Genomic DNA, 27,947 nt, shown 5'->3' on the forward strand with positions numbered 1-27,947 from the left:
ATTGACTGGCTACCCTGCGCTGTCTTCCTCCCCAAGTGGCTGCTATGCATTGCCAAGGGCATGAGAAAGGAGCAGACTCGGTATCAGAAGGGAACCCATGGGCCGACTGTGCAGCACAGGAGGCAGCCCGAGCAAGTCAGTCTACCATCACGATAGCCCCCCTGTTTGGGGAGCCTTCCCTAAATCAAATCAAGCCCCAGGATTCCCAAGAAGAGGCGGATATGGCCCTCCAAGAGGGGTTAATCTTCCAGCCCTTGGGGGTGGTTTCAAAATGAAGAAGGGAAGCTTCTTTTACCATCAGCCAACAGGTGGAAGCTGTTAAAGACTCTCCATCAGTCCTTGCATCTAGGGGGGGATGGGGCCACCCAGCCAGTCAATAGATTTTTCCTGGGGACAGGATTTCAGGATACTAGAAGACAGATAACTGGCGCCTGTGAAGTACATCAGAACAATCTTCTCAGCCGTCGATTAGCCTGGACAGGTGTCCAAAGGACTGGAACATTCCCAGGGGAGGATTGGCAAATTGATTTCACCCATACATCCAAGGTTAAGGGAGTTCAATATCTACTTGTACGGGTGGACACATTCCCCGGGTGGATAGAGGCCTTCCCTTGCAGGGCTGCAAAAGCAACAGAGGTTGCCCGGACCACGGTAAATGAGACCATTTCCTGGTTTGGGTTGCCCAGGAGCCTGCAGAGTAATAATGGGCCACCCTTCGAAGCTACAGTGACCCAGGGAGTCTCCTCAGCTCTGGGAGTACAGTATGACCTTCAATATTCTTGGAGGCCCCAATCCTCAGGTAAAGTAGAAAGAGCAAATGGAATCATAAAATGACATCTAAAGAAACTGACTCAGGAAATGGGGCTCTCTTGGGTTGCCCTTCTTCCCACTGTGTGCCTATGGGTCAGAAATACCCCTCAGCAAGCAGGCCTTAGGCCCTTTGAGTGGCTGTGTGATGGGCCTTTCTTAACCAATGACTTCCTCCTTGACACAGAGACAGCTGCACAAGAGAAGCAGGTCCCCTCTATCTTGCCAATGGGTTTCAGTCCCGGGCAAGTTTGCTATGGATTCAGTGTGTCCAAAGAAAATAACCTTTGGGGTGAAAGGTTTATTAGCCAGCTTGTTCTCTCAAGCACTAGCGTCTCTGCCTCCGCCCACAGCACTGGGCTGAGCTCTCTATATGGCGGTGCAATAATAGCTTATTGCCTAAAAGGTGTGGAAGCGATAGCCTAGCAACAGGCCAGTTACATCATCAGGAGGTTTAAGTTCAGTGAGGATCCTGGTCATAGGAACCCCAACTTCCCCACACCCTCCCTGGCCCAATTCCAATGAACCCTTTAGAAACTGGAAGCAGCTCAATAGAGAAGGGAAAGAAAGCCTCTATTTGACCCAGGAATCTTGGTCCTGATCAGGACAGTGTCTCTCCTTCCCCTTCCCTATCACCTATTTGGGAGGGACCACACACTGTAATTCTTTCCACTCCCACCACGGCAAAGGTCAGGAGTCTTGGGATCCATCACGCCCCACTGCAACCCTGGATGTCTGAAAAAGCAAGCCCCGCTCTGGACAAGGAGGACCCTCTGCCTCACTATTCCTGTGAACCCGTAGACGACCTGAAGTATCTTTTTAACAACAGACACCTAAAATAAGTACTCCATGCCTCCAGAGATCTAGGTCTTTCTGGGCAGTGTTGGGGTGGGACTTGCCATTCTCCTTACTGTCCTGGGTTATTGTGATCCCCCGCCCATTGGCCGACAGTATTTCTGCCCCTACTGGGTTTAAAGTACAAGCAGTGGCCTTAAACCTGCCATTATTACTATTATTGACCCCCTCCTTACTGGCTTCCCTCTTGGAAGCAGTACACCCCTTGTGGCTCTTAGGTTGGTTAGGAGCTTCAGGCTCAGTATCATACACTAGACACCTGTTAAAGATCATTGAGCTATCCTACCAAGTTCTCAATAAAACTCATCCAGACCTGGCCAGCAATTGCTGGCTATGTTCAAACCTGAACCCAAACCAGTATCAGGCCATTCTGGCTCTGGAGTCACGGTGGACCACTGAAGAGTTGTTCCCCTATCCCCAAGCCAACAGCAGTCCCCCTGGCCCTTTTGCCAATGCACACCTTCAGGCTGCCTGGCAGGAGCATATCACTAATCTGACTAAAGGAGACAATTAGACAGGACATACCCCAGTATGGGGACAATTATCCATAATCACCTTGGTACATCAAGCCCCCCTCTGTGTCCGTAGAGAAATGCAGGCTTATGGCCAGCCCATAGGATTCTTCCCCAAGAATAAGTGTAACTATACAATTGGGCTCTTTGTCCCCAGTGACTTCCAGAGCAGGGACCACCAAGAGTTCAGATCACAGGTTTAGACTAACTACAGGCCCCTTATTAACTCCACAGGCTCCGTTAATAAAAACTCAGGGTCTTGTCAAGACAGGTCCCGCTCCTGTAACAGACCTTTCCCGTGGGGCAGGTAGAACAGGACATGCTGACTCGGTAGGTATCGGCCAAGTGGGATGCTGACACGAGGCACTGTGGTCAGCCAGCCAAGCAGGACACATAAGAAACCACTCCCAAGAATGGTCAGCCTGAGAAACAAGGGGGTTTTCTGATTCCCCAGTCGGGCCCTAGCAACAAGTCCAGGCAACTTCCCAGCCTGGCCCTAGGAACAGGTCCTAGGTAACCAGGGGGGCCTTCTCCTTGATGTGCTTGTAAACCCTAGCCACCACAGCCCTAACAGTATCCTCCCCTGGAGGCCCTCCTGATTAGCAGGATCCCTTTTCTTTTTACTCCTCATTAAAAGTTTTGCTGGTTGCTCCGTACTTGTCTGTTGGCTTCATTCTTCATCGCCTCCAAGACACGGTCCCGGGAAAAACAGCATCTCAGCCAGTAACGTTATCAGGCTGAGTCTGTTCCCCTCAGTTCTTGTCCCCGCCGCCATAACAAAGAACTGAAAGGCAAAGACACAGTAGCAAGGCAAAGCAAAACTTTTATTTGAATACACTCCAAGGGAGGAATGGGCCACAGTCAAAGTAGACAAAGGCCTCAATCCATAGGAGGAAGGCCTATTATTGCACTCTGGCTTGGAGATGCCTCTTTGACAAGGTGGGGTTATCTACATAGCCCACCCTCTTGGTGCGTATGTCCTTTCCCAAGATGAAGTGTGGTTTGGGCAGTTCTTAGTTTTGTTTGATGGTGTCCACACTGGGATCTGGTTGGGAATGGTTTGGCCTGGTCCCAACAGGCAGGAAATTATCTCCCCGCAAAGCCTTTGTTGTCTTCACTTGGGATCCCCTCCCTGGGCAGAGTTTGGGCGGTTTTCTATTTGAACTGTATCTTCCCCTTCCCTGGCTGCTCATGTCTAACAGTCCCAACCCGAGGAGCTCCCCTGAGAAAGGGGGACCTCCCTCAGTATTATGGTACCTGACAAGGGACTGAGAAGAGGGGGAGGCCTGCACAGGGGATATGCTAGAGGATGAAGATTTATGTCTTTTATCAAGGGTCCTTAGTAACTGCACTGAGCTCTTCAGGCTCATTTGTAGGCACCACAGCATAATGGCTCCTGAATATGGAGCCACCCACCTGGGACTGTCTATTGTTAGGATAGCTCTGTAAGGAGAGGGCACTGTAGCTCACGAGTCTGGGGCCTAGAGCAGGTTCTTGCCCCAGAAACTTATGCACAATGTTAAGGCCACCATGTTAACTCCAGGGGCGTGAGTCGTCCCTGCAGCCTCTACAATGAAGCAGTGCCTGAGGCCTGACCAGGAGGGGTTGCCGTATGGCAGTTTAACCAAAGCCCAGAGCTTATGTTTTATTGTTAGGGTGCCTGTTCAGGGTGGGTCAATTTGCAAGTAACAGTACAAATGAGCTCAAGCAAAGCTTGTAAACAAGGAAGATGTTGACTAATAAGAGTCTAGACAATGCTACATGTGCTGAGAGGGGCACTAGTTTGTAGTCATAAATATGTGCCTGCCGTTGACCTGTAGCTGGACCTGGGCAATCCAAAGCTCCTCATCCCCTCCCCAGTGCTTGGAATATGGGTTCTGCCTGCTGCCCCCCTTCCATGAGGCAGCCTCAAGGACACAGCCTTGGGATTGTAATGTGGTTCTAGGGCCATTTGCACTGTTTAAGTGACAGGACCCAGTGAAAGATTCTATTAAATATTTTAAGATTTGAAGGGCAGGTGCAGATAGCCTTGTCTGGGGATGACCCTCTGCTGATTTAACTGCCCACCTGCCGATCTGGAGTGGCCTGCCTCTTCTTTGGTCTCTGCCTGTCCTCTTGAGTAGCAGCGCAGGTTTCAGAATACACCTAGAAAGCTTTGGAGGGGCTTGCAGACTTGACATGATTATTTCTTCATCAAGACAAAGAGGGTGTATGGTGCAGGAATTTAAGCAACGTGCAAGGGATTCATGTTCACATCATGACAATGGCCTGGCCCATTTTCATGGGCTCTTTTTAACAGTATTTTCAGGTTTTCAATGTCCTCAGCGGAGGATGTGATCGGTGTGATGACGTGACTGCTCCTTGAGCAGGCCCTGCCTGCAGAGACCACCCTGGCAATGGGTGCGCAGTTCCCTGAGGGCGACCAGGTAAGGGTGCAGCCCGAGAAACAGGGAACACCCCCAGTCTTCCAAACAGCAGGCAGGTGCCTACTCTCCTATGGAAGGATGGCGTCAGTATCCATTGCAGTAGAGAATCAAAATCCCACGTCATCCCTCTGGAATGTGCCACTGTGGATGTCATAGTGAAACCAGGAAAAATCAGTGTAGTACACAACAGTGTGAGTGTGCAAATTACACATTACAAAGATATCATCTAGGGAACAGGGGAATCAGAGAACACTCCCAAGCACAAAAGTCTTAATTAGTGTCTTGGGGAACCTAAGAGGCCTTGAACAGAATGCAAACTCCACTTTTTCTTTGATGTGGATCTAGTGAGGACATCAGCAGAGACTTACATCTCAAGAAAATGGAAATCAACCAGTTGGCGTTGGTTTTAAGGATACTCTTGATGAGGAGGGGCAGAGTCTAGAAAGTGTCCTTGAAACTTCTACATTTCCTTCTTCTTTTCTCGTTGGCCCAAAAATAGGAATAAGGCCTTCCCTTCTGCCTTCAAAATGTCATTCAAATGAGGCTTTGGTAGATATCTAACATGGAACCAGGAGGATGGATTCTGAAAGATCTAGTTCCTAACATTACCTATGGATGGATTCCTTCAACTCTATGCTACTTGTCCTATCACAGGGCTCTTTTCCTAAGTCAAATTGTATTCATTAAATACCAGAGAGCAAAGACATAAATGTGAAAGTAGTAATTCACATGAAACTGTAGCTTCTAGTAAACTCGTAATATATAAAATTTTATTCTGCTTATTACTGGTGTCTAAAGTGTTAAGGCTCTTCTACCATCACCCCAAAACAGTGGTCTGTTAGTCAGAGAACACATAGTTCACCTGCAAAGTACATAGGAGTTAGAGGCACTGATTCCTGCACAGTCAAAAATCCATGTACACCTCTGAATGTCCAAAATCTTAAGAATTAAAAGACTATTTTGCAGTAGGCTTGGATTGAAGTTTTACTGACAGTTGAGTAAAACATACTTTTTTTGATACATTTTATACTGTATTCTTACAACAAGCCTATGAACTTTTTTCAAATTGTTTCAAATTCCAAAAAAAATTTTAATATACTTATTGAAAAAAATCTGCATAAAGTGGATCCCACACAATTTAAACTGGAGTTAGTCAAGCACCAACTATATCTAATGGCCCAAGGATATCCAGCAACCAGGACAGGTTAGAAGAAAAATACCAACACATACCAACCTGTGATTATTTTTAAATTGAAGAATAGTTGATATACAGTATTACATTGGCCTAATGTATACAAAATAGTGATTTGACAGTAATACACACCACTAAGTGCTCCCCCCAACTAGTGTGGTTACTGTCTATATAGAAAGATGTTACAGAATTATTGGCTATATTACTTATGTTGTACTTTCACCCCCATGGCTAATTTTCATTATGATTAATATTTTGTGCCTCTTTATCCTCTTCACCTATTACATGCACCCACCCCAACCCCTCCCCCATGGTAACCACCAGTCACTTCTCATTGTTTATAGCTCTACTGCTGTTTTGCAATCTGTGATATTTCAATGGTCTTTTCACAGTAAAATGAAACAGTATAAAAAAATTAAACCTAAAACTCTATTAGGAATGCACTTCAGTTTACCCATGGATACAACAAACTTCAAAACAGAAAAAGAAGACATTTTAATTAAAGGAAAGCCACTATGTATTAATCTTCTGTATTATTCCTCAAAGGCAACTTGCAGAATTATTTCAACTCAATATTCATTTCTGAAAACAATTAGTGCAATTCCACATTTCAATGATGTATATTCAGAAAGAGGCTTGATAAACATACTTAAAACTTTAATAAAACTCTTTCATGTTGGTGCAAGAGAATGAAACTGGATCACTGTTTAACCCCATACACAAAAGTAAACTCAAAATGTATCAAAGACCTGAATGTAAGTCATGAAACCATAAAACTCTTAAAAGATAACATAGGCAAACATCTCCTGAATATAAGCATGAGCAACTTCTTCCTGAACACATCTCCTTGAGCAAGGGAAACAAAAGCAAAAATGAACTCATGGGACTACATCAAACTAAAAAGTTTCTGTATGGCAAAGGACACCATCAACAGAACAAAAAGGCATCCTACAGTATGGGAGAATATATTTGTAAATGACATAACTGACAAGGGGTTAACATCCAAAATATATAAGGAACTTCCACGCCTCAACACCCAAAAAGCAAATAACCTGATTAACAAATGGGCAGAGGATATGAAGAGACAGTTCTCCAAAGAAGAAATTCAGATGGCCAACAGACACATGAAAAGATGCTCCACATCGCTAATCATCAGGGAAATGCAAATTAAAACTACAATGAGATATCACCTCACACCAGTAAGGTTGCCCAGCATCGAAAAGACAAAGAACAACAAATGCTGGCAAGGATGCAGAGAAAGGGGAACCCTCCTACACTGCTGGTGGGAATGTAAGCTAGTTCAACCATTGTGGAAAGCAATATGGAGGTTCCTCCAAAAACTAAAAATAGAAATACCATTTGACCCGGGAATCCCACTCCTTGGAATTTACCCAAAGAATACAACTTCTCAGATTCAAAAAGACAGATGCACCCCGATGTTTATTGCAGCACATTTTACAATAGCCAAGATAAGGAAGCAACCTAAGTGTCCATCTGTAGATGAATGGATAAAGAAGATGTGGTACATATATACAATGAAATACTATTCAGCCACAAGAAACAAATCCTACCATTTGCAACAACATGGATGGAGCTGGAGGACATTATGCTCAGTGAAATAAGCCAGGCAGAGAAAGACAAATGCCAAATGATTTCCCTCATTTGTGGAGTATAACAATGAAGAAAAACTGAAGGAACAAAATAGCAGTAGACTCAGAGATTCCAAGAATGAACTAGTGGTTACCAAAGAGGAGGGGTGTGTGGGGGCAGGTGGGGAGGGAGGGAGGGAGAAGGGGATTGAGGGGTATTATGTTTAGTACACATGGTGTGGGGGGTCACGGGGAGAACAGTGTAGCACCGAGAAGGCACATAGTGGATCTGTGGCATCTTACTACACTGACGGACAGTGACTGCATTGGGGTATGGGTGGGGACTTGTAACCACATTGTTTTTTCATGTGAAACCTTCAAAGAGTGTATATCAATAATACCTTAAAGAAAAAAAATAAACTTTCATGTTGGAAGTTTTCTGGAACATTATATATGAATTAACTTCCACAAGTCTCTCATGTTACTTACATTTTTCTTACTTTTCCATGAAACTTTTCACAATTCAGGATGTGGACCAACTATAGTCCTTCCCAAGCTGTTTACATTCAAGGTTTTATCCAGTGAGTCCCTTGTTCAAAGCCCTCAGAAGGAACTGGGATGGCTGAAGTCTTTCCCACTTCTTCACAGTAATATTGTATCACTCCAGTGTGCATTCACACATACCTTTGAAAGTTTACATTAAAAATGAAGGCTTTTCCACATTTCTAATATATACACATGCATTCTTTTCAGGGTAAGTTATGTCTTTGAAGAGGAATAATTGAATGCGTCATTACATTTTCTTACGCTCATAGGATTTCTCCCCAGGATGAGTTCTATCATGCATTTGAAGATAAGCAGCAGAAATGAATGCTTTGCTACATTTTTTATTCTTAGGGTTTTTCTCCAGTGTGAGTTCTTTCATGTACTCGAAGATATCGAATGCTTTGCTACACTGTTTACATTCACAGGATTTCCCCCTGGGGTGAGTTTTTTCATGTATTTGAAGATAAGCGGCAGAAGTGAATGCTTTGCTACACTTTTTACATTCATAGGGCTTCTCTCCTGTATGAATTCTTTCACATACTTGAAGATAAGGGGCAGAACTGAATGTTTTGCTGCATTTTTTACATTCATAGGGTTTCTCTCCAGTGTGAGATCTTTCACGTATTTGAAGAAAACTAGGATAACAGAACACTTTACTACATTTTTTACATTCACAGGGTTTCTCTCCATGCTGAGTTATTTTATGTCTCCGAAGAGAAGTAGGATAACTGAACACTTTATTACACTTTTTGCATTCATAGGTTTTTCTCTCCAGTATGAGTTCTTCCATGTACTTGAAAAGTTATATACTTCAAGGTTTTTTGACATTCCTTACATTGGTAGCATTTCTCTCCACTGTGAGTTCTTTTGTGACTTTGAAGAGAACAGGCACAAGAGAATGCTTTATTACGCTTTTTACATCCATAGGGTTTCTCTCCTGTGTGAGTCCTTTCAGGTGTATTAAAACCTTTATAACTTCTAAAGGCTTTTTCACATGTCTTACAATTACAGGCTTTCTCTCTGCTGTGAATTCTTTCATGGTTTTGAAGAGAACTTGCAAAATGAAATGTTTCTCTACACTTTTTATATTCATAGAGTTTCACTCCCATGTGAGTCCTTTCATGGGACTGAAAACGCTTATACCATCTGAAAAATTTTCCACATTCCTTACACTCATAGGATTTCTTTCCAGTATGTGTTTTTTCGTGTATTTGAAAACTTTCACAGTACTTGACAGTTTTTCCACATTCCTTACATTCATACATCTTCTGTCCAGTGTGAATTTCTTCATGTCTTTGGAGTGAACTCGGATGATAGAACGCTTTACTACACATTTTGCATTCATAGTGTTTCTCTCCAGTGTGAGTTATTTCATGTATTCGAAGATAAGAGGCAGAACTGAATGCTTTCCAACATTTTTTACATTCATAGGGTCTCTCTCCAGTGTGAGTTCTTTCATGTACTTCAAGAGAACTAGGACAACTGAATGCTTTACTACATTTTTTACATTCGTAGGGTTTCTCCTCATGGTGAGTTTTTTTATGTTTTCGAAGAGAACTAAGATAGCTGAATGTTTTACTACATGTTTTACATTCATAGGGTTTCTCAGGTCCTGTGTGAATCCTTTCATGTATTTGAAAACTTTTATAACACCCACAGCCTTTTCCACATTTCTTACACTTATAAGGTTTCACTCTAGTGTGAGTGTTTTCATGTATTTCAAGTAAAGTTGAAGAACTAATGGTTTTCCCACATTTTTTGAACTTATCAGGAGATTCTGCAGTATGTGTTCTTGTGTGCCTTTGAAGGGTTTTGAGCCACATGAAGGATTTCCCACATTCTTTACATGTGTACTTTGTCCCTCCACTGTGACTTCTTTGGTGTTTCTCAAGAAATTGGAGGTAGCAGAATGTTCTCCCACATATGTTACATTTATGTGGCTTCTTTCCTGATTGCTGATACTCACATGGCTTCTGTCCAATGTGACATCTTATGAGCCTATTAAGGGATGAAGGATGCTTGAAACCTCTTCCACATGCACTGTGTTCCCATGGTTTTACTCCACTAACCGTTTTCTTTTTGCGATTGAGACTTGGACTAAGGCTGAAGTTTTCTCCATATTGATTACCCTCATTTCTCTCACAGATCCTCTCTGTCATAACAGGACTTCTGTAAAGAAGTAATACATTAATAATTTCTTTATTCACGATTTTTAAATTCATCAGAATTTTTGAACTACATTTTTATATTTTGTACTGAAAGAGTAGTGCCATTTTTTGCCAGAACTGTGGCAAGCTGAACACAGTGAATGCTCTGCAAGGATGTCAACCTATAGTCACATACAGGGTTGACAGCTATAATTTACAAGTGAGCTATCCTGCAAACAATGAAAAGTGATTTTAAAGAGTAATCTGGTGAACATTTTCTGAAAAGTAATAAATTTTAATGTTTCACTTGGTTCTTTCAAAAATTTTATAGCATAATAGTATTCTCATGGGAGATACTGCTGTCTATTGGGACTGTGACTCACCTTAGTTTTCCACCCTGGTTTCCACGGTGATCTTCACTCTCCTCGTGTTCTCATTTGTTTCCTATAATGCAGACACAGAAAATGAACCTAAAGCATTAGAAATTATAGAAAAATTACGAGGTTCTACTTCTTAGATGAACTCTGACCATGTGGCGTGTTTACCAGTATCCTCCTTTTCCACATCTCATGTTTAGAACAATGCCAATGGGCAAAAAACAGAAGATAAGTTGTCATCTTACCTACTGAGGCCAGGTTCCTGAAAGTTTCCCACATAACATCTCTATAGAGTTTTTTCTGTGAAGGATCCAGTAAAACCCACTCCTCCAGGGTGAAGTTCACAGCCACGTCCTCAAAGGCCAATGAATCCTAAAACATCCCAAGTTACTATACAGTAAGTAGGAGACACTGACAGTACTGGACAGCTCAACTCCATTCATAAGAAGTTTACAGATGACTCTGACTTCTCCACATTTTTACTCTATGGCTTCATCATCAGAGACATATTGTCCATACCCACTTCACTATAAACTGAACACTATCATGAACACACGGAAATTATTTCACATTCTTAATGTGATCACGTTACATCTTACTTCTCTGTAATGTCGGGGTCCAGAGCATGTCGGGAAATGACAGAAATTCATAAAAATGAAACAAATATTATCACTTAAAAGCAATTATTTATGAGGAAAATTCATTAATCTCATTCCTTAATACCAATACAGTAAAAAGGTAGTACAAATGTCAAATCTGCATGATGTCAATGAACAAAAACACAGCAAAGAATTAGAAGCTTTGTGTGGTATTTGCATCAGTGAAGATGAGAGGTCAGGAGGCCTGGGGCACCCCAGCTTTGAACAAGATCCAGCTGACCTATGGTTCCACAGTCCTCCAGGACATTAGAGGTAACCAGATGCTGCTGGCTGAACATATTCTTGTGGAAGAGCATTGCTTTTGCTTCCTGTAGTGTATACCACAGAATCCCTTCCTTTATCTCTGTGAGCAAGCTGACGGGCTTGAAAATTATTTGGAACTTGGAACTCAGACACTAGGAAGAGGACACGCAACTACCACCACAAACTCCCTATGTGCATGTGCCTCAGGGCTGCTTTCAGCCACTTTTTGGCAAACGTTGGCACAGTCACACAATATGACAGAAGAGCTCTTTTTGCAGAAACACAGGAGTCTATTCTGGGTTCTGCTGTACCGCTAAGCAATTAAGAGCAGCAGACTGCATGGGAATTCACTAAGCCCCCTTTGGGTTGATGGTGAATTTCCCCATGATTGCAAAATACATTCATACTATTACCTCCACTTTCCGCTAGAAGAACATAAAATCTCCATTCTCTAAACAGGACGGGTTTCCTGCCCAGCCATTCCACAGGCTGCTGTCCTTTCCTCCATCATTTCCGACTCTGCTGTGCAGTGAAGAAGCATGAAAGGTCAACTGCAGAGCACAGGAACCCCTCAGCTGCTGACACCGCAGTGCTGCTGTGTGTAGGAAGCAGCTATGACTTCTACGACTGAGGTCCCAGGCCTTGTAGGACAGGCCTCTCATGCAGGCAAAAAATAGTCTGAGACAGCTAGGAAAAGCACATGGACTTGATTTCGTATTGAGGCTATGGGCTGGGCTAAGGGGATAGCTCACACACAAGGGCAGGAGTTTGCTGGGATTCAATCTCTTGCTACCCCAAAGGAAGGAGCTTCAAGAAATTCTTTTCATCTTGGATAAATGTGGGGCCAAAGAAAGAAAGAGTAATGAGGCTTTAAAACTATAGCAATCACCAAAAATTGGTAGTCAGAGACTTCCAGTTTCCAGTCTGGCATTTAAGTAACAGAAGCTGTCATTCGCAAACTCACATAAGTGAAAAATTTTAAAGGAGTTTCTCTTCTTAGATCCATGATAGCTTTGAGGTCAGAGGGTAACGACGCATCTCCAAAACTGGGAAACAAAATCAGCACAGCGTTTTGAAATATGCATAATATTCTATTCTTAACATGACCTGAACTCAAAAACACCTCTTTCAGCAGAGACTAATGCAAAAACAAAGAACAAAAAGAAAGAACACAATATCCGTGAATACTAGGAAAACCTTCTATAAAGAGGTTTCAGTATGCATCATAGGAATACTGGGAGGAAAAGACAGACAGAATGGAACAGAAGATGGTATCAGTAAAATAATAATCGTAGACATTTTCCTTAAATTACTGATGGATGGAAAAATGTAGATTTAGGAAGTTCAGCAAACTGTATATGATTTTAAAAAATGTATACTCAAGTACCTCATATATAAACTAGAGAAAAATCAAACATGAAGAGAATATATTGAAATGAGCCAGAGAGGAAAGCACTTTAGTTATGGAGAAACTAAGAATCAAATTAAATCAGATGTATTTTCAGAAACCAAGCAAGCAAAAATAAAGTGGACTCAAATATGTGAAGTTTTAGAAGAAAAAACACTCCTAGAATTCTGTGTCAGGCAAATTATTCTTCTAACTAAACGAGAGTAAGGACTGTTGGCCTCAAAAAATGGGGGAGGGGGTGTCTGTCATTACTACAGCTACTATGAAAGAAATGTCCATAATTCTTAAGAATTAAATTGATGAAGGTGGAGGATTAGAGAATAAATAAAAGTGAAACATCTTTTGTCTTTCTTAGAATATCACAGATGACAGTGTGTTCGAAATAATATCAGCAACAATCCACATGCCAGTTTTAAGCTTATGAATACATAAACTTGTGAAATAAATTAACACCATTATTTTCTGAAAGCAATAGATGGGTTTCTTTGTTGAGCCAATAAAGTACCCTTACATTTTTTCTTCTCTCCTTTATACTTGACCACTGGATTTGATTATTTAACACTTATCACTCTAACACTGGGTTTTTGTATTTAAAATATCACTCATGGTCTAGAGCAGTTCCAGTGGGAAGCAGAGACAAAAGTCCTGGTCTCCAAACTAAAGCCCCTTTGAGCGTGCGTAGGGAAGTATTTGAGGACGGACCCCGTTGGTTTTCTTCTGCCAGAGCCTCTCACTGCACGTGTCCTGCCTGCTCAGCACTTATCAGGGGAGGGAGTTTCTATACTGACAGAAGCTGCAGAGCCCAAAAGTTTCTCATTAACATGACCAGAACTATTTCACCTTTTAAGACTCTGCAGTGTCTTCAGGAACTGTGGAAGAAGACCAAATATCTACTTCTTATAACTCGTTATTATCGTAGGGAGGATCTCATTCAGCACCTAGTGCAGGCTGGTTGGCAGCCAGACCCTCAGGCAAGAGCTATTCATGCACACAGTACATCCTCTTTAAGGGGAGGATGGAAAGGTGGGCGTTTCTGTCTGCCCCCTCCGCACTGAGCCCTGGGGTGGTAACCAGTTAGGAATCTTTTCTTTCTTTGGTACCATCCCATTGGGCCCATGAACACGTGCCCTGCTGGCCACCAGGTCAGGCTGTCCAAGGATGTGTTCTCTGGGGGGAAGACACAAAAGCTATGGTGCTGAACCTGTATACAAGCTCTTTTCATGGAGACACTGGTGCTTTGGTCAGGGCAGAAGGCAGGAGAGAGGACGGTGCCTGCCGTCTGCCCCAGTCTCTGGGGGGTACATAGCTGAGCCCCAACTGTGTATTTCATCTAACGTGTGCTACTTCGGCCATAGCTGTGAAGATAAGTTAACAGGCCTCTTTTATAGATAATGGCAACCTGGACACGGACGAGAGAGGGTGCAAAGACGCTGTCTTCATCCTGGAGAGCATCTCAGTAGTCACCTAGATGTGTGCCAAACCAGATGCCTGACCCTCGGGCCCAAGCTCCCAGAGAAATAAATAGGCAACTTTCACAGTAAGACTGGGTGTCTCAGTCTGCTGTCTCTGCTATGCCCTGGGGGTATAGCCAGCTAAGCTCTGCCTACCCGTTTGTTACAGTCCCATAGGACCTAGAAATGAAAGCCTCACTTGTTAACCATAGCCAGGCAATTTAGGGGTGGCTCCCTTGAGCGCCCGCTGAAATCAGGCCACCAGACAAGTACAGAAGCTCCTTTCTGGAAGACACTGGTGAGCTGGATTGGGGCAGAGGGAGGAAGCAAAGACCGTGCCTGCCGGTCTCCGTCTTTGGGGAATGTTTCAGCAGTCCCCTGGACGCGTATTAAACGCCTGCCCCACAGGCCGGCACTTTGAGATGAGCAAGCAAGCCTCTTTTGTCGGATTTCCGGGCCCTTCTCAGCCAGCTTCAGCCAGCTGCCTCGGTGCAGGGCCCTAGGAGGGGTGAGTCCGCTCACTCCGGCCCTCTAAGAACAGCTTCCCAGTTTGCTATAACCTTGTTGCTGATGCAAACCTCAGTGGCTTTCAACACTAGGTGTGGGGGCTCATCTTCAGGTGCACCTCTTAAAAGTTGGGGTGCCCAAAGTGGGATTCAAACCTTTGCTGCTCAGGGACAACCTTCAGGTTATGTGTCCTCCCTGTTGCGGGCTGCTGTACTAGGGGCGGGGTTTATGGCAAGGTGGTGTCTCAGCCTTCCCTACCTATTCTGATGGGGGTTTTTCCTTATTCACCCAGTGGATAGGTATTGCTCAGATAGTTCTTGGGTTTTGTTTTTTTCTTCAAGGAAGTTCCGTATGTAGCTGCAGATTTGGTGTCTGTGGAAGGAGGTAAGTTCAGGATCCTATGTCACCAGCTTGGACTATTTTATTCTGTTTACTTTGGGTTTAATTTGCCCTTTTTATTGTTTCATCGGGTAGAAGCCTACATTATTGATTGTAGATTTTTCTCTTTCTGTTGTTTTTTCAATGTATATAAATTTCTCTCTAGGCTCTACTTTTCCTGCATCAGACAAACTTGGATACATATTATTTTCATTTCATATAGTTCAAAGTAACCTCTAGTTTTTTTGACTCCATGTTATTTTTAAATGTTTAATATTCTCCATGTCGTTAGGGGTTTTCTAGTTACTTTCCTATTACTGATTTCTAGAATGCTGCTGCTGTGGTCTGAGAGCATATTTTTTATGATTTCTTTCAAATTTCTTGAAGGTGTGTTTTATGTCCCAGAAGGTGTTATGTGTAAGTGAATGTTCCATATGAACTGGAGAACAATGTGTATCCTACTGTTAGCTGATGAAGTGTTACATGGTTTTCGATTAAACCAGTTGTTTGATGGTGTTACTCAGCCATGTCCTTCCCAATTTTCTGCATGCTAGAACCCTATTATTCCTGATTTGGGGCTGCTGATGACTCCACCTATGGAGTCATCATTTGTTACTGCATTTTATCAGTTTTGGCTCATGTATTTTGCTAGTTATTAATGAACATGCACAGAAAGCATTGCTATATTTTCTTGGAGACGTGACCCTTTTATCATTATATAATTCCCTCTTTTTCTCTGAGATTTCCTTGCCCTAAAGTCATGTTTTGAAACATGTTTTCTAACTTTCTTTTGATGACTGTTAACATAGTACATCTTTTTCCATCCTTCTTAAATTTACTGTGTCTTTATATTTAAAGTGCATTCCTTGTAGGCTACATTTATAATTAGGTGTTTGTTTTTTAGTGCTGCGATAGTATCTCTCTTTCAAATGCAGTATTTAGACTACTGATGTTTAAAAAGGTTTTTGATACTGTTGATTAATACCTACCATATTTTTAACTCTTTTGTTGTTTTTGTTGCCCTTGTTTTCTTGTCTTTCAGCATTTTTGTGCCTTCTCTGGCTTTGAGCATTTTACCTGATTACATTTTATTTCCACTCAGCCTATCATGTATACTTCATTTGTTGCCCTGATTTCTTGGTGTACATTTACAATTAAAGCAAGTCCTCTGTCAGCTAACACTATACCACCTCACAGGTTGCACAGGTACCTTATATAAAGCCTTCCCAGTAGCTCCCTCTCTGACCCTAGTAACACTGGTGTCACTGATTTCACTTATCCATGAGCTGTCGTGACTGAATGCATTTTTACTAACTTGAACAAAGCAATAGTTGTCAGATTAAGTATGTATAAAAAAGAAAGATATTTCACCCTCATTTATTCCTTTTCTAATATTCTTTTATCACTTACCTTCTTTCTGATGGTCTCCATTCTCTCATGGTTCCTGAACATAAGTTGGATTTAACTCCTGTCCTTACTTATGTCCCCAACATAAGTAAGGTTTGTTTTTCCCTTCAGGCTTCTTCCCATTTTCTCTTTGTTCAGTTTGGATATGATATGCTTGGATGTACATTTTTTCCTTCATGTGCTGTGTTCCCTTAATTTGCTGGATCTGCAGTTTGCTGGGTTTTTTTTGTTAATGCCAGGAAAGTCTCAGTGATTTTTGCTTCCCTGATTTCTTCTGTTCCTTTCTGCTTTTCTCATCTGTCAAGTATTCCCATTATATGTATTTTATACCAGCTGTCATTGCCCTAAAGTTCTTACATACTGTGTTTGTCTTGTATCTTTATGAGAACCTGGTGAAATAGATTCTCTTGAGGAAAAGCCTAAAAGAGAACATTCTGGGTATATCTCAAAGTAGCTGTGTCTCCAGTTTAAAGTCTCTGCAAATTTTGATGTCTGACAGTTTTGAATCCTCATCCCTTCCTCCTCTTGTGACCCACAGCTGAGGCGAGAAGAAAGCCACAGTGCCTTCTCCTCTGGCAGTGGCAAGAGAACAAATCCACACAAGTACCTGCTCTTGCATGTGGACTGTTTTAGTCTACCTACAACCTCAGGTTACAAAAGCCCAACAAGTCTGTGCGTTTCCTTGCTCTCAAGCCATTTCATGCTTGTGAGAGGCCTGCCTAGTCCCCAGAATCCTCATACTCATGAAGGTAAAGCCTTTCATACCCTATTGGCAGTGTATGGTGTCATCAGCTGCGGGATTCCTATACTCATGGGTGGGCGCCTGCACCTGTACCCAACATGCAGCTCAGGAGGCAGAGTTTGGGAGGCCTGCCTCTAGAGTGGCTGGTTGGGAAGCTTCCTCCTGAAATTAGAGGATGGAGATTTTATGTTCTTCTGTGCTGAATCCTTTAAATATTTTATAATCAGACTCACCATCGAACTATTGTGGACTTCAGTAAACTCCTTTGCAACTGTTAGCTCTTAGCCTGTTCCTGAAGGCCAGGACTGGCCAGGGTATGCTGTTAAGGTGCTAGCAGAGCTTTTTTTGGTCAGATTCTACCACATCGGTGTATGTGTCTGTACTGAACACAGAGAAGCAGCCAACAGTGCATGTATGTAGGGTGTTCACTGAGGCATCAATCACTGTGCCTTTTTAGCATGGCATATCATGCTAAGTTGTCTAAGCTCTAACTTCACAATAACTACTTCTAGCTCCGTGAAATAGAACAGAGAATGGAAAATTCTGGGATTTTCACAAGAATATTTTAATTTAGCCAGCTGCATCTAGCTGCTACTTGTAGCCTGGAGTACTTGTTTGGTATGGACAGCTGGTCCTTGTCAGTAGTTGGACTCTCATGTTTGATGATGAGAATAGAGAAAAAGCTTCTTCACTTTATATTTGTTAAAACCACGTGCAGATTTGATCGCATACATCAAAGAGTGCCAAGTTAAGTGGTAGGTATTGAGGAAGGAGATACGTGTATTTTTCTGACAAGGAATTGGTGTGCTTAAAATGGTATGTCTCATTTGGATAGCGTTTCTCTCATTTCCACAAGGTGCTCTGGGCCCTGCTATTAGAGAGCAAAAACATTTTAAGTGATTACAGTAAAAATGCGTAAACCCTTTTGCACTTTTTCATCATGATAAGTTTATAAGGAAGTGGAGAATAAGTTGCTAAGAAGCATGACATAGAATAAATGAGTGGAGAAAAATCAAGCATAACCTTCCTATAAGTTGAGTGTAAATCCCCAGTCCTGTCTCTCTAATGTCTCCTACCATAAATGTATTTGGGATGTTTTAGGACCCAGTGACTTTTGAGGATGTGGCTGTGAACTTCACCCTGGAGGAGTGGGCCTTACTGGATCCTTCGCAGAAGAAATTTACAGAGATGTGATGCGGGAAACCTTCAGGAACCTGGCCTCAGTAGGTGAGGATGACAGTTATCATTGCCTTGTCAATTAGAATGCAAGTGCTTCTGCACCGTAAATGTTCCCAGGTATGGACTGTGGAAAAGGAACACATTGTAATAAACTAGGCATGGTAATATATCATCATGGACCTAAAATCTTATTATTTTTCTATAATTTCTAATAATATGGAACTATTTTTCTGGGTCTGCATTTTAGGGGAAAATTGGGAAGATCATAACATTGAAGACGGGTACAAAACCCAGGGGAGAACACTAAGGCAAGTTAGTTTTCATTCACTTACTGAGTGATACTCACAACAGAGAGCAGTGTCCTGCAGGAGAATCCTAGGATCATGAATTTTTAAAAACAAGCACAACAACCCCAGCTTCAAATTTACTTACTCTTAGATTTTTTTTCACTGGAAGTATTTACTTAAGTGTAGCATAGATGTTAAGTCCAAATTATTCACTTGGAAACAGTATTAAGAAACCCTATGTATTATTATCACTTTTATAACAACTGTGGTCAAGCCATATATTCACTTCCAAATAAATCAAAGCATAGAGAACCCTTCATTTTGCTGAAAAATTTAAAGTAATTCCAATACCTTATTAATAAATATGGTTATTAACAAAGACCATTAATAACGTACTTCTCATTTTTTTACAGAAGTCATGTGGTAGAAAAACCTTGTGAAGGCAAAGGTAGTCAATGTAGAGAAACCATCAGCCAGATTCCAACTCCTTATCTGAGCAAGAAAACTCCTTCTGGAGTAAAATCATGTGAATGCAGTGTGTGTGGCAAAGTCTTTATGCGTCATTCATCACTTAATAGGCACATCAGATCTCACACTGGACACAAACCATATGAGTATCATGAATATGAAGAGAAGCCATATAAATGTAAGGAATGTGGGAAGGCCTTCAGTTACCGCAAATCTGTTCACATACATGAAAGGACTCACACTGGAGAGAAGCCCTATGAATGTAAACAGTGTGGAAAATCCCCCAGGTTTCCTCTGGGTTTGCAAATACATGAAAGAAATCACACTGGAGAGAAACCCTATGAATGTAAAGCCTATGTGGTAAAGCCCTCAGTTGTCCCAGTTCTTTTCAAAGATATGAAAGGACTCATACTGCAGAGAAACAGTATGAATGTAAACAAGGTGAAAAAACCTTCAGTTCTCCCCTAGGTTTGCGAATACGTGAAAGAATTCATACTGCCGAGAAACCCTATGAGTGCAAGGAATGTGGGAAAGCCTTTATTTCTCTCTCAAGCATTCGAACACACATGATAACGCACACTGGAGATGGACCTTATAAATGTACGGAATGTGGGAAAGCATTCATTTGTCCCAGTACATTTCGATCACATGAAAGAACTCACACCGGAGAGGAGCCTTATGAATGTAAACAGTGTGGTAAAATCTTTAGTTGGCCCAGTTCCTTCTGAATACATGAAAGAACTCATCCTGGGGATAAACCTTATGAATGTGAGGAACGTGGGAAAAGATTCATTCATCGCACAACCTTCCAAGGACACATGAGAAAACACACTGGAGAGAAACCATATAAATGTAAAGAATGTGGAAAAGCCTTCATTTCTCCCTCAAGTGTTCGAACACATGTGATAATGCATATTGGAGATGGGCCTTATAAAGGTAAGGAATGTGGGAAAGCATCCAATTTTCCCAGTTCATTTCGAATACATGAAAGAACTCACACTGGGGAGAAGCCCTATGAAAGTAAACAATGTGGTAGAGCCTTCAGTTGCTATACATCCTTCCGAACACATGAAAAAATGCATACAGGAGAGAAACCCTATGAATGTAAGGAATGTGGAAAAGCCTTCATTTATCTATGAATAAGAAACCCTATGAATGTAAGGAATGTGGAAAAGCCTTCATTCGAGGACATGTGAGAATGCATACTGGAGAGAAACCATATAAATGTAGAGAATGTGGCAAAGCCTTCAGTCGTCCCAGTTCCTTTCAAAGGCATGAAAAATCTCATGCTAAATAGAAACCTCTTGAATGTAAGCAATATTGCAAGGGCTTTGGTTGGCCTTTGTCCTTACATGTGAAAATTCCTACTAGAAAGAAGTCCTATAAATATGAGAAAGTCTGATTTCAATCCATGTATAATGTTCCAGAGAACTGTAACATGAATTATTACAAAAGTTATAAATACATTGCCGTTATCAGTGCCTCATTCTTAAAGTAGATCTCTAGCCTGTGGATATTTACTGCTTACTTTAAAAAATGAACATTGAGGTGAGATAATTCTGTAAGTACTCTTCAAGCAATAGTAATATTAATATGTATCATTTTCTCCTTAAATCAGTTAACATTTTCCTCTTTCCATTTTGGAGCCTGTTTGATCCATGGATGAATTGAAGTGTATTTCCAATGTTCATGTAGGTTTAATTTTTGCATAGGGCTTCAATTGTTTTGTAAGTCAGGAGTTATTGATAAATGACATTTTTAGCATTTGTTGGGATCTTCCAACTGGCCTCCTCTGCCAGGTACTAGATATCCCTTACCTGTTCAGGTTTCATAGCCACCATACAGAGAGATGCATAGGAACTTTGAGGATACCTGCTTCCAGCCTGTTTTCTTGATTCTTTGCCATGCCAATCAAAAGTTTCCTCAAAACCACAATCAACTGCTTGACTTGCATTTTCTCAGAGGTGTAGGTTCCACACATATCCTCGGAAGTCCTACATCAAAGAACCACCACAGGTTGGATTTTCCTGCAAGCCCTCATGTCCACCACATAGTTAATTTGAACTTTCATGATTAGGAATCTTCTCTAATTTCTCAGACACCCACCTTTTCTAGTCTTGTTTGCATAAGGTCTTTTGTCCCAGGGCAGTTGGCTGTGGGAATCTGTTCGCAGTCTGAGTCTTGGATTTTGCTTTTCTGTTCCTCTAATATCCAGTACACCATGCAGTGTGTGTCTGTGCTCTGGGTGCAGATCACCAGGGCTGGTTATTTAGTAGTCCTGTGCTTCCACTCCCTCCCCACTCTGATTCTTTCCCTCCCGCTGGTGAGCTGGGGTGAGGGGAGTGCTCGGGTCCTGCCACGTCATGGCTTTGTATTTACTCTTTTCCATGAGATGTAGATGTAGCCTGGCTGGTGTACTGTATCTTCTGGTCACTCTTTTACGAATAGTTGTATTTGCTATATTTTCAAAATACATATCATTTTGGGAGGAGATTTCTGCCACCTTACTCACACTGCCATCTTGAGAATGTCCACAACAATTTACTTTTACTATCTAGTCTAAGGGCTAGGTCATAAGTTCTTACCTATGTCAAAACAGAGTGTAGACATATGGATATAGAATTGTGCAGTATAAATGCCATGAATGTCATGGCCCATGTATGTGTGTGGGTTTTCTAGGGTTTCAGTTGTCCTAACATAGGATGAAATACCACCTGCACTATGGAGACAATTTGCTGCACTTTATACTGCCCTCCAACAGGTAGCTATCAAGGTCAGTGGGAGTGTTTACATTATGGAGACCACAAGCACATTTGAGCCTGCCAGTCACTCATTTCCTGGGTGACACATAAGAGGGCCGGTTTTGCATGGAACCAGAAAAGAAAAAGTTCTGCATCATATCCAGGCTGCAGCGTAACTGTCCTTATATTTGAGTCTTATTACACAGATCTGATGTACTGGAGTAGCCTGTATGGAGCTTATGGAAACCCCAAATAAGAGAATGAAAATACAGAACCCTAAAATTTCAGGGTGGTCATACCCTCCTCCTGAAAATGTTTTACATTTGAAAAAGAACCTTGGCTTTCTACTGAACTCCAATAGAGACTTACTATCTGACCACAAGATACCGTGTAACAGTGACCTTTAATGCCCATCATCACTGGGTGTTATCTAAGTGACTGAGTCATAATACTGCATAAGAATAGCAGCCTTACATTGTAAAATGGGAAGGACAGATATACATCTGGGCCTGAGCATGTTCCAGAATACAAGTACTTTTTTTATAGAAATTGATATATAAATGACAATATAACTTTAAGTTTAAGGTATACAGTGTGTTATCTGGATATATTTACATAATGCAATGTCACTGTAGCATTAGCTAACACCTCAAGTCACACAATTATCACTTTTTTGTAGTCTTGTCTGTTATCAATTTTGAAGTATATAGTACATACTTTTTTGACTATGCTGGACATTCGATCTCCACAATGTATTGATTTTCTAGTCTAAAGTTTCTTTCTTTAAACTACATCTCCTTAATTCCCCTGCTTCCCAGCCCCTGGTTAACTCCCATTCTATGGTTTTGTATGAGTTTAGCTTTTAATTAGTAGACAGTTCAGACTTTTTACCTGTGCTTAGTAATATCCTAGTATCCTCTCCCTTGGCCAATATCTCTTTTCCCTGGTAGTAGAGCAACAGTCTTATCGTTTCAGTGTATATTTCCCCTTGTACCCAAAGTTAAGTTTAAGGAAAGTTTTGTACCTTTCCAGGTGGGAGGGCCTTCTCTTTGTTTTTGTTTCTATTTTTAAAATGCTTATTTTGCATTGTCATCTGAGAGCATTTTAGTAATATTCTGTATATAAGTTTGTTATGCTTTACAGATGATCTTTGTGACTGTTATCATATCACTTAAGACAAATGTGTATTTTTTTATTATTAGAGTGTTGTCTTTCATATATAGTCATGCGATACACCTTGTTCAGAAGTGTTAAATCTTCATTGTGAATTGTAGGTTTTAACATCAAGAATTGTCCTTCAAAAAATAAAGGAAACCAGGAAAAAGAAAATATTTTTTTAAGTGCCCTTCATTGGCAGTATAGCATAGAGAAGACAAGTAGTGCCTCTATAGCATCTTACTACACTGATGGCCAGTGACTGCAATGGGGTGTAGGGGGGAATTGATAATATGGGTGAATGTAGTAACCACAATGTTGCTCATGTGAAACCTTCATAAGATTGTATAACAATGATACCTTAATTTTTAAAAAGTGCCCTTCATTATCACATTTAATACTTTAGGCTTCACTTCTAGTTTGTCTGATATCAGAAACACTACCCCGGCTCTCTTTTCGTTTATAGTTTCCTGATTTAATATGTACATTTCCACACACACACTTTTTCCCTACTGACTCTTCTGATCGTAGCTATGTCCTCTGAATAGAGTATGTTTTTGCATCTTGGTTTGTGAGCCAAATCAAAAACATTTTAATAGGTTTAATAAGTCCATAAATGGATGCTATATTCAGCCTCAGCCTATCATAATGATTTTCATAAAACTTGCTATTTTCTCATGATCTTTGGTTTAGGAAAAAATTTCAAAGACCATACAGGGAGTCCTCATATGTCTGTGCCCAGTTTCTCCTACTGTGAACATCTTACATTAGTTTGGAAATTTTGTCATACTCAATGAACCAGAATTAATACACTTCTGTGTCTATATTTTACTCAACTCTCCTTAGTTTTTCCTTGATATTATTTTTCTGTTCTAGGAGCAGATTCAGGATATCACATTATATTTAGTCATCAATCTGCTAAGGTTCTTCTTCTCTGTGCAGGTTGCCAGTTCCCTGTTGATTAAATTGAGAGTTTTGAGGTGTAGTGATCAGGTATTTTTTTAAGTGTCTCAGTGGAATTTTTCTGAAGTTCTTTCTTGCCATTAGACTAGGACCATGTTATTTAACCCACTCACCCTGCCTGGTCCACAATGGGCAACCAAATTAGGAAGGCCCACACATGTCCCTCTTTATTGTGTGCCAGCTGCTAGGTTTGTCAAACCTCGAAAACACCCAGCTTCATCCCTTGACAAAATAAAGGCTCACCCAAGTCTCTGCTTTGCTCAAGCCACCATATTAAGAGGGCTCCAGTTTAATAACAGTGGATTGCAACTAAGTGAGCCCTAAAACACAGATCCCACTAAGAAATGAGTTCTAGGGAAACCCAAACCCAACAGGAGCAAAAAATACAAAGGACCCTAAAGGACACTGAAGCTTGACACCTATAGCTCAGCAAACAAGAGTCAAACCGCTATTCATAAAACATAAAATCTAACACTAAAGGCCTATTTAACTCAAATCCTGTTACCAACAATATCATGTCCAGCTTTCAACTAAAAATTACAAGACACGCTGTAAGAGAAACAATCTGAAATGACCAAGCAATCGTTAAAACAAGACTTGGTTATGGCAGAGATTCTTGACTGAACAGGCCAAGAATTTGATTTTACTTTCAGAAAGCAAACTTCTGAACAAGGAAAATAATCAGGGATAAAGATAGACATTATGCAGTGATAAAAGGGCCAATTCTCCAAGAAGATATAATAATCATTCATCTATATGAACCCAACAAAATATCCCCTAATTTGCAAATCCCTAATGACAATGATGTTGATCTCTTCATACATTCAATTTGCTATCAGTATATCTTCCTGGGTGAGATGTCTGTTTAGATCTCTTCCATATTTTTTGATCAGGTGGTTTGCTTTGTTAACACTCAGCTTTAAGAATTCTTCCTATATTTTGGGTACCGGTCCTTTGCTAGATATGTGTTTTGAGAATATATTCTTTCAGCGTGTGGCTTGACATCCATTCCCTTAACAGTGGCTTCTTCTCAACTGCAGTTTTTTAATTTTAATGAAGTTCACCTTATCAACTTTTCTCTTGGATCTTGCTTTTGTTCCATATCAGAAACCTCATCAAACCCAAGGTTTCCTAGATTTTCTCCCGTTATATTCTGGAAGCTTTTTTGTATTTTACATTTAGGTCTATGATATATTTTGAGTTATTTCTTGTGAAAATTGTAGTCTATGTCTAGATTCATTTCTTTGCATGGGGATGTTCAATCATTCCAGCACCAACTATTGAAAAAGCTATCCATTCTGCATTGAACTGCCTTTGCTCCATTTTTAAAGATCAGTTGATTGTACTTGTACAAGTCTGTTTCTGGGCTTTCTATCCTATTCCACTCATCCATATGTCTGTTCTCTTGGCCAACACACCCTCTGTCTTGATTACTATAACTTTATAGTTAGTGTTAAAGTCAGTTGGTGCCAATCCTGTTTTTCTTCTACAGTATTGTGCTGGCTTTTCTGCCATATAAACTTCAAAATCAATTTGCCAGTATACAAAAAAATAGTCATCCACGGATCAAATTGGAGACAACTGATATCTTAACAATATTGAGCCTTTCTGTCAACATAGAATATCTCCACTTATTTTGGATCTTTATTGACTGTTTTCAGCAGTTGTGTGGTTTTCCTCATATAGATCTTGTACATATTTTGTTAGATTTATACCTATTTTTGTAGTACTATTGTGAACGCATTATATTTTTAACTTCAAAATCCAATTGTTCACATCTTACTAGGCTGATGGACAGTGACTGTAATGGGGTTGGTTTGTGGGGGGGACTTGGTGAACGGGGGACCCTAATAAACATAATGTTCTTCATGTAATTGCAGACTAATGATAACAAAATTAAAAAAAAAATCCAATTGTTCTCTGTCAATTTGCCTCATCCAGTGGTAGATCCCCGGTGCCGGTGGGCAGTGGCTCAAGAGTGAGTGAGTGAATTAGGATAAATTACCCGACTCAGGAAAAGGCAGAGGCAAGAAACTGACTTAAAGATGTTTAAGAATAATGTTGCAGACCATAAGCTAAAGATGGAAGCCCTAATTAAAAACATTAGCACTATTTCATTGGAGCTGAAGATGAAAGAGCTCTCCCAGCTACTACTCTGTGACCTTGCTCTCCATTTTACTCATCCTGTGAAGGCAGATGACATTAAGGAAACAGAGGGATAAACCACTCTTTGAAGAGTCTGGAGTATCCGATCTATCACTTGCTTCTAACAGTTTTTCTAATTTCTTATTTGTTGTAAGTTTATAACTATTTATTTTTGAATTACATCTCTGGGAAAATTGAGTTTACTAATATATTTAAAATAATAAAAATAATATGAGATGTAAAAAAATTCCAATTATGTTAGGAAAGCAACTGATATTTGTACATTCCCCTTATAGCCTGTGATCTTCCTCTGATTTCTTATTAGTTTCAGAAGTTTTTAATATCAATTTTTGGGGGGATTCTCTACATAGACAAACATGTTAGAAAAATTGTATTCAGCCTTTTTTCAATCTCAACACTTATTTCCTTTCCTTGTTCTAGTGCATTTTCTAGGACTTCTAGAACAATGATGAATAGAAATGGTGAGAGGGAACATCCTTGCCTTGTTCCTGATCTTTGTAGAAAAGCTTCCATTTTCTCAGAATTAAGTATGATATTTGCCATATGTTCCTTCTAGAAATTCTGTAAGTTGAGGACTTGGCCTAGGCCAAGCCTTTATTTAGGGTTTCTGCAGGAAAGGCCAGGCAGAGCTGAATAACATCTTAGGGGTGCCAGTTTGAATAATCACAGAAGGCTTTGGGGCATAGAGGCTGTCACTAGTTGTCTAGTACCTGACCCTGGGCTGGGTTAGGGCAGGGGAAATAATCAGTTTGGGGTGTGAGAGATAGATAAGAAGAGGGGTGGGGATACAGCGCTAGATTGGGCAGTCTTCACATAAAAGGCAGGCTCCAGGCAAGTTGTCCACCCACCCTTGGAATTAGGTACCCCTGGGAAGGGCAATCACCCTCTAGGTCTGAAAGACCCCCAAGATGTCAAAACACCCGAAGACAGTGAAAATATAACGCGATTAATAGAAACTGGTGTTCTGCCCAGTGTTTCGGGTCTCGGGGGTGAAAAGACAAGTCCACAGCCAGCAGTGCAAAGGCAGAGAGGAATTTTATTGCTAGCTCGAGCTAGGGTCCCAGTCGCATCCGGCACAGCGGAGCCTTGACCAGGACCCAAACCCTTGTTTTTAGCATCCTTATATAGGGTTGGGTTACGTAAGGTGGTTAGCAGCCCTCGTGCAGGTGGTTCTTGCTCGTTTCTGGGTGACCTACTTTACCCAGGGGTGGCAGTACTTGATTGGCTGGGGTGAAGGGGCTTTCCTGACCTGGGTTCCATCTTAGCTTCTGTGGTTTTCCTGTTTCCCTGCTTTGCTCGGGTGGAATATTCCAGCCTGGGGTCGTGCATGCTTTGACAGCTCAGAGATTCTCTTGGCCTCGTCTCTACACTGGAACAAGATAAAGCATCTGCTATTGCCAGGGCTATTCAGCATGGTGTGGGAGGTGCAAACCAGGGCAGATAGGCAAAAAATAACATAAAGCATTCTAGATTTTTTTTTGAGAGGGCATCTCTCATATTTATAGATCAAATGGTTGTTAACAACAATAAAATTCTGTATAGGGGAACCAATGCACAGTCATTAATCAACCCCAAGCCTATTTCTCAACAGTCTCCAATCTTCTCAAGCATAACGAACAAGTTCTTACATGGTGAACAAGTTCTTAAATAGTGAATAGGTTCTTACATGGTGAACAGTGCAAGGGCAGTCGTATCACAGAAATTTTTGGTTTTGATCATGCATCATGAACTATAAACAAGTC

The 27,947-nt window shown here is 41.1% G+C and overlaps 1 protein-coding gene and 1 pseudogene across 12 annotated transcripts in view; one reads left to right on the forward strand and one right to left on the reverse strand.

The window, feature by feature from the left end:
- LOC118916210 (zinc finger protein 709-like) overlaps window positions 1-27,947 on the reverse strand; it is a 381,657-nt gene that overhangs the window by 102,692 nt on the left and 251,018 nt on the right. The gene's annotated exons all lie outside the window — the stretch shown is intronic.
- On the forward strand, window positions 4,571-22,146 carry LOC118916156 (zinc finger protein 709-like; annotated as a pseudogene).

Source organism: Manis pentadactyla, chromosome 12, assembly GCF_030020395.1.
Source record: "Manis pentadactyla isolate mManPen7 chromosome 12, mManPen7.hap1, whole genome shotgun sequence".
NCBI lineage: Eukaryota > Metazoa > Chordata > Mammalia > Pholidota > Manidae > Manis > Manis pentadactyla.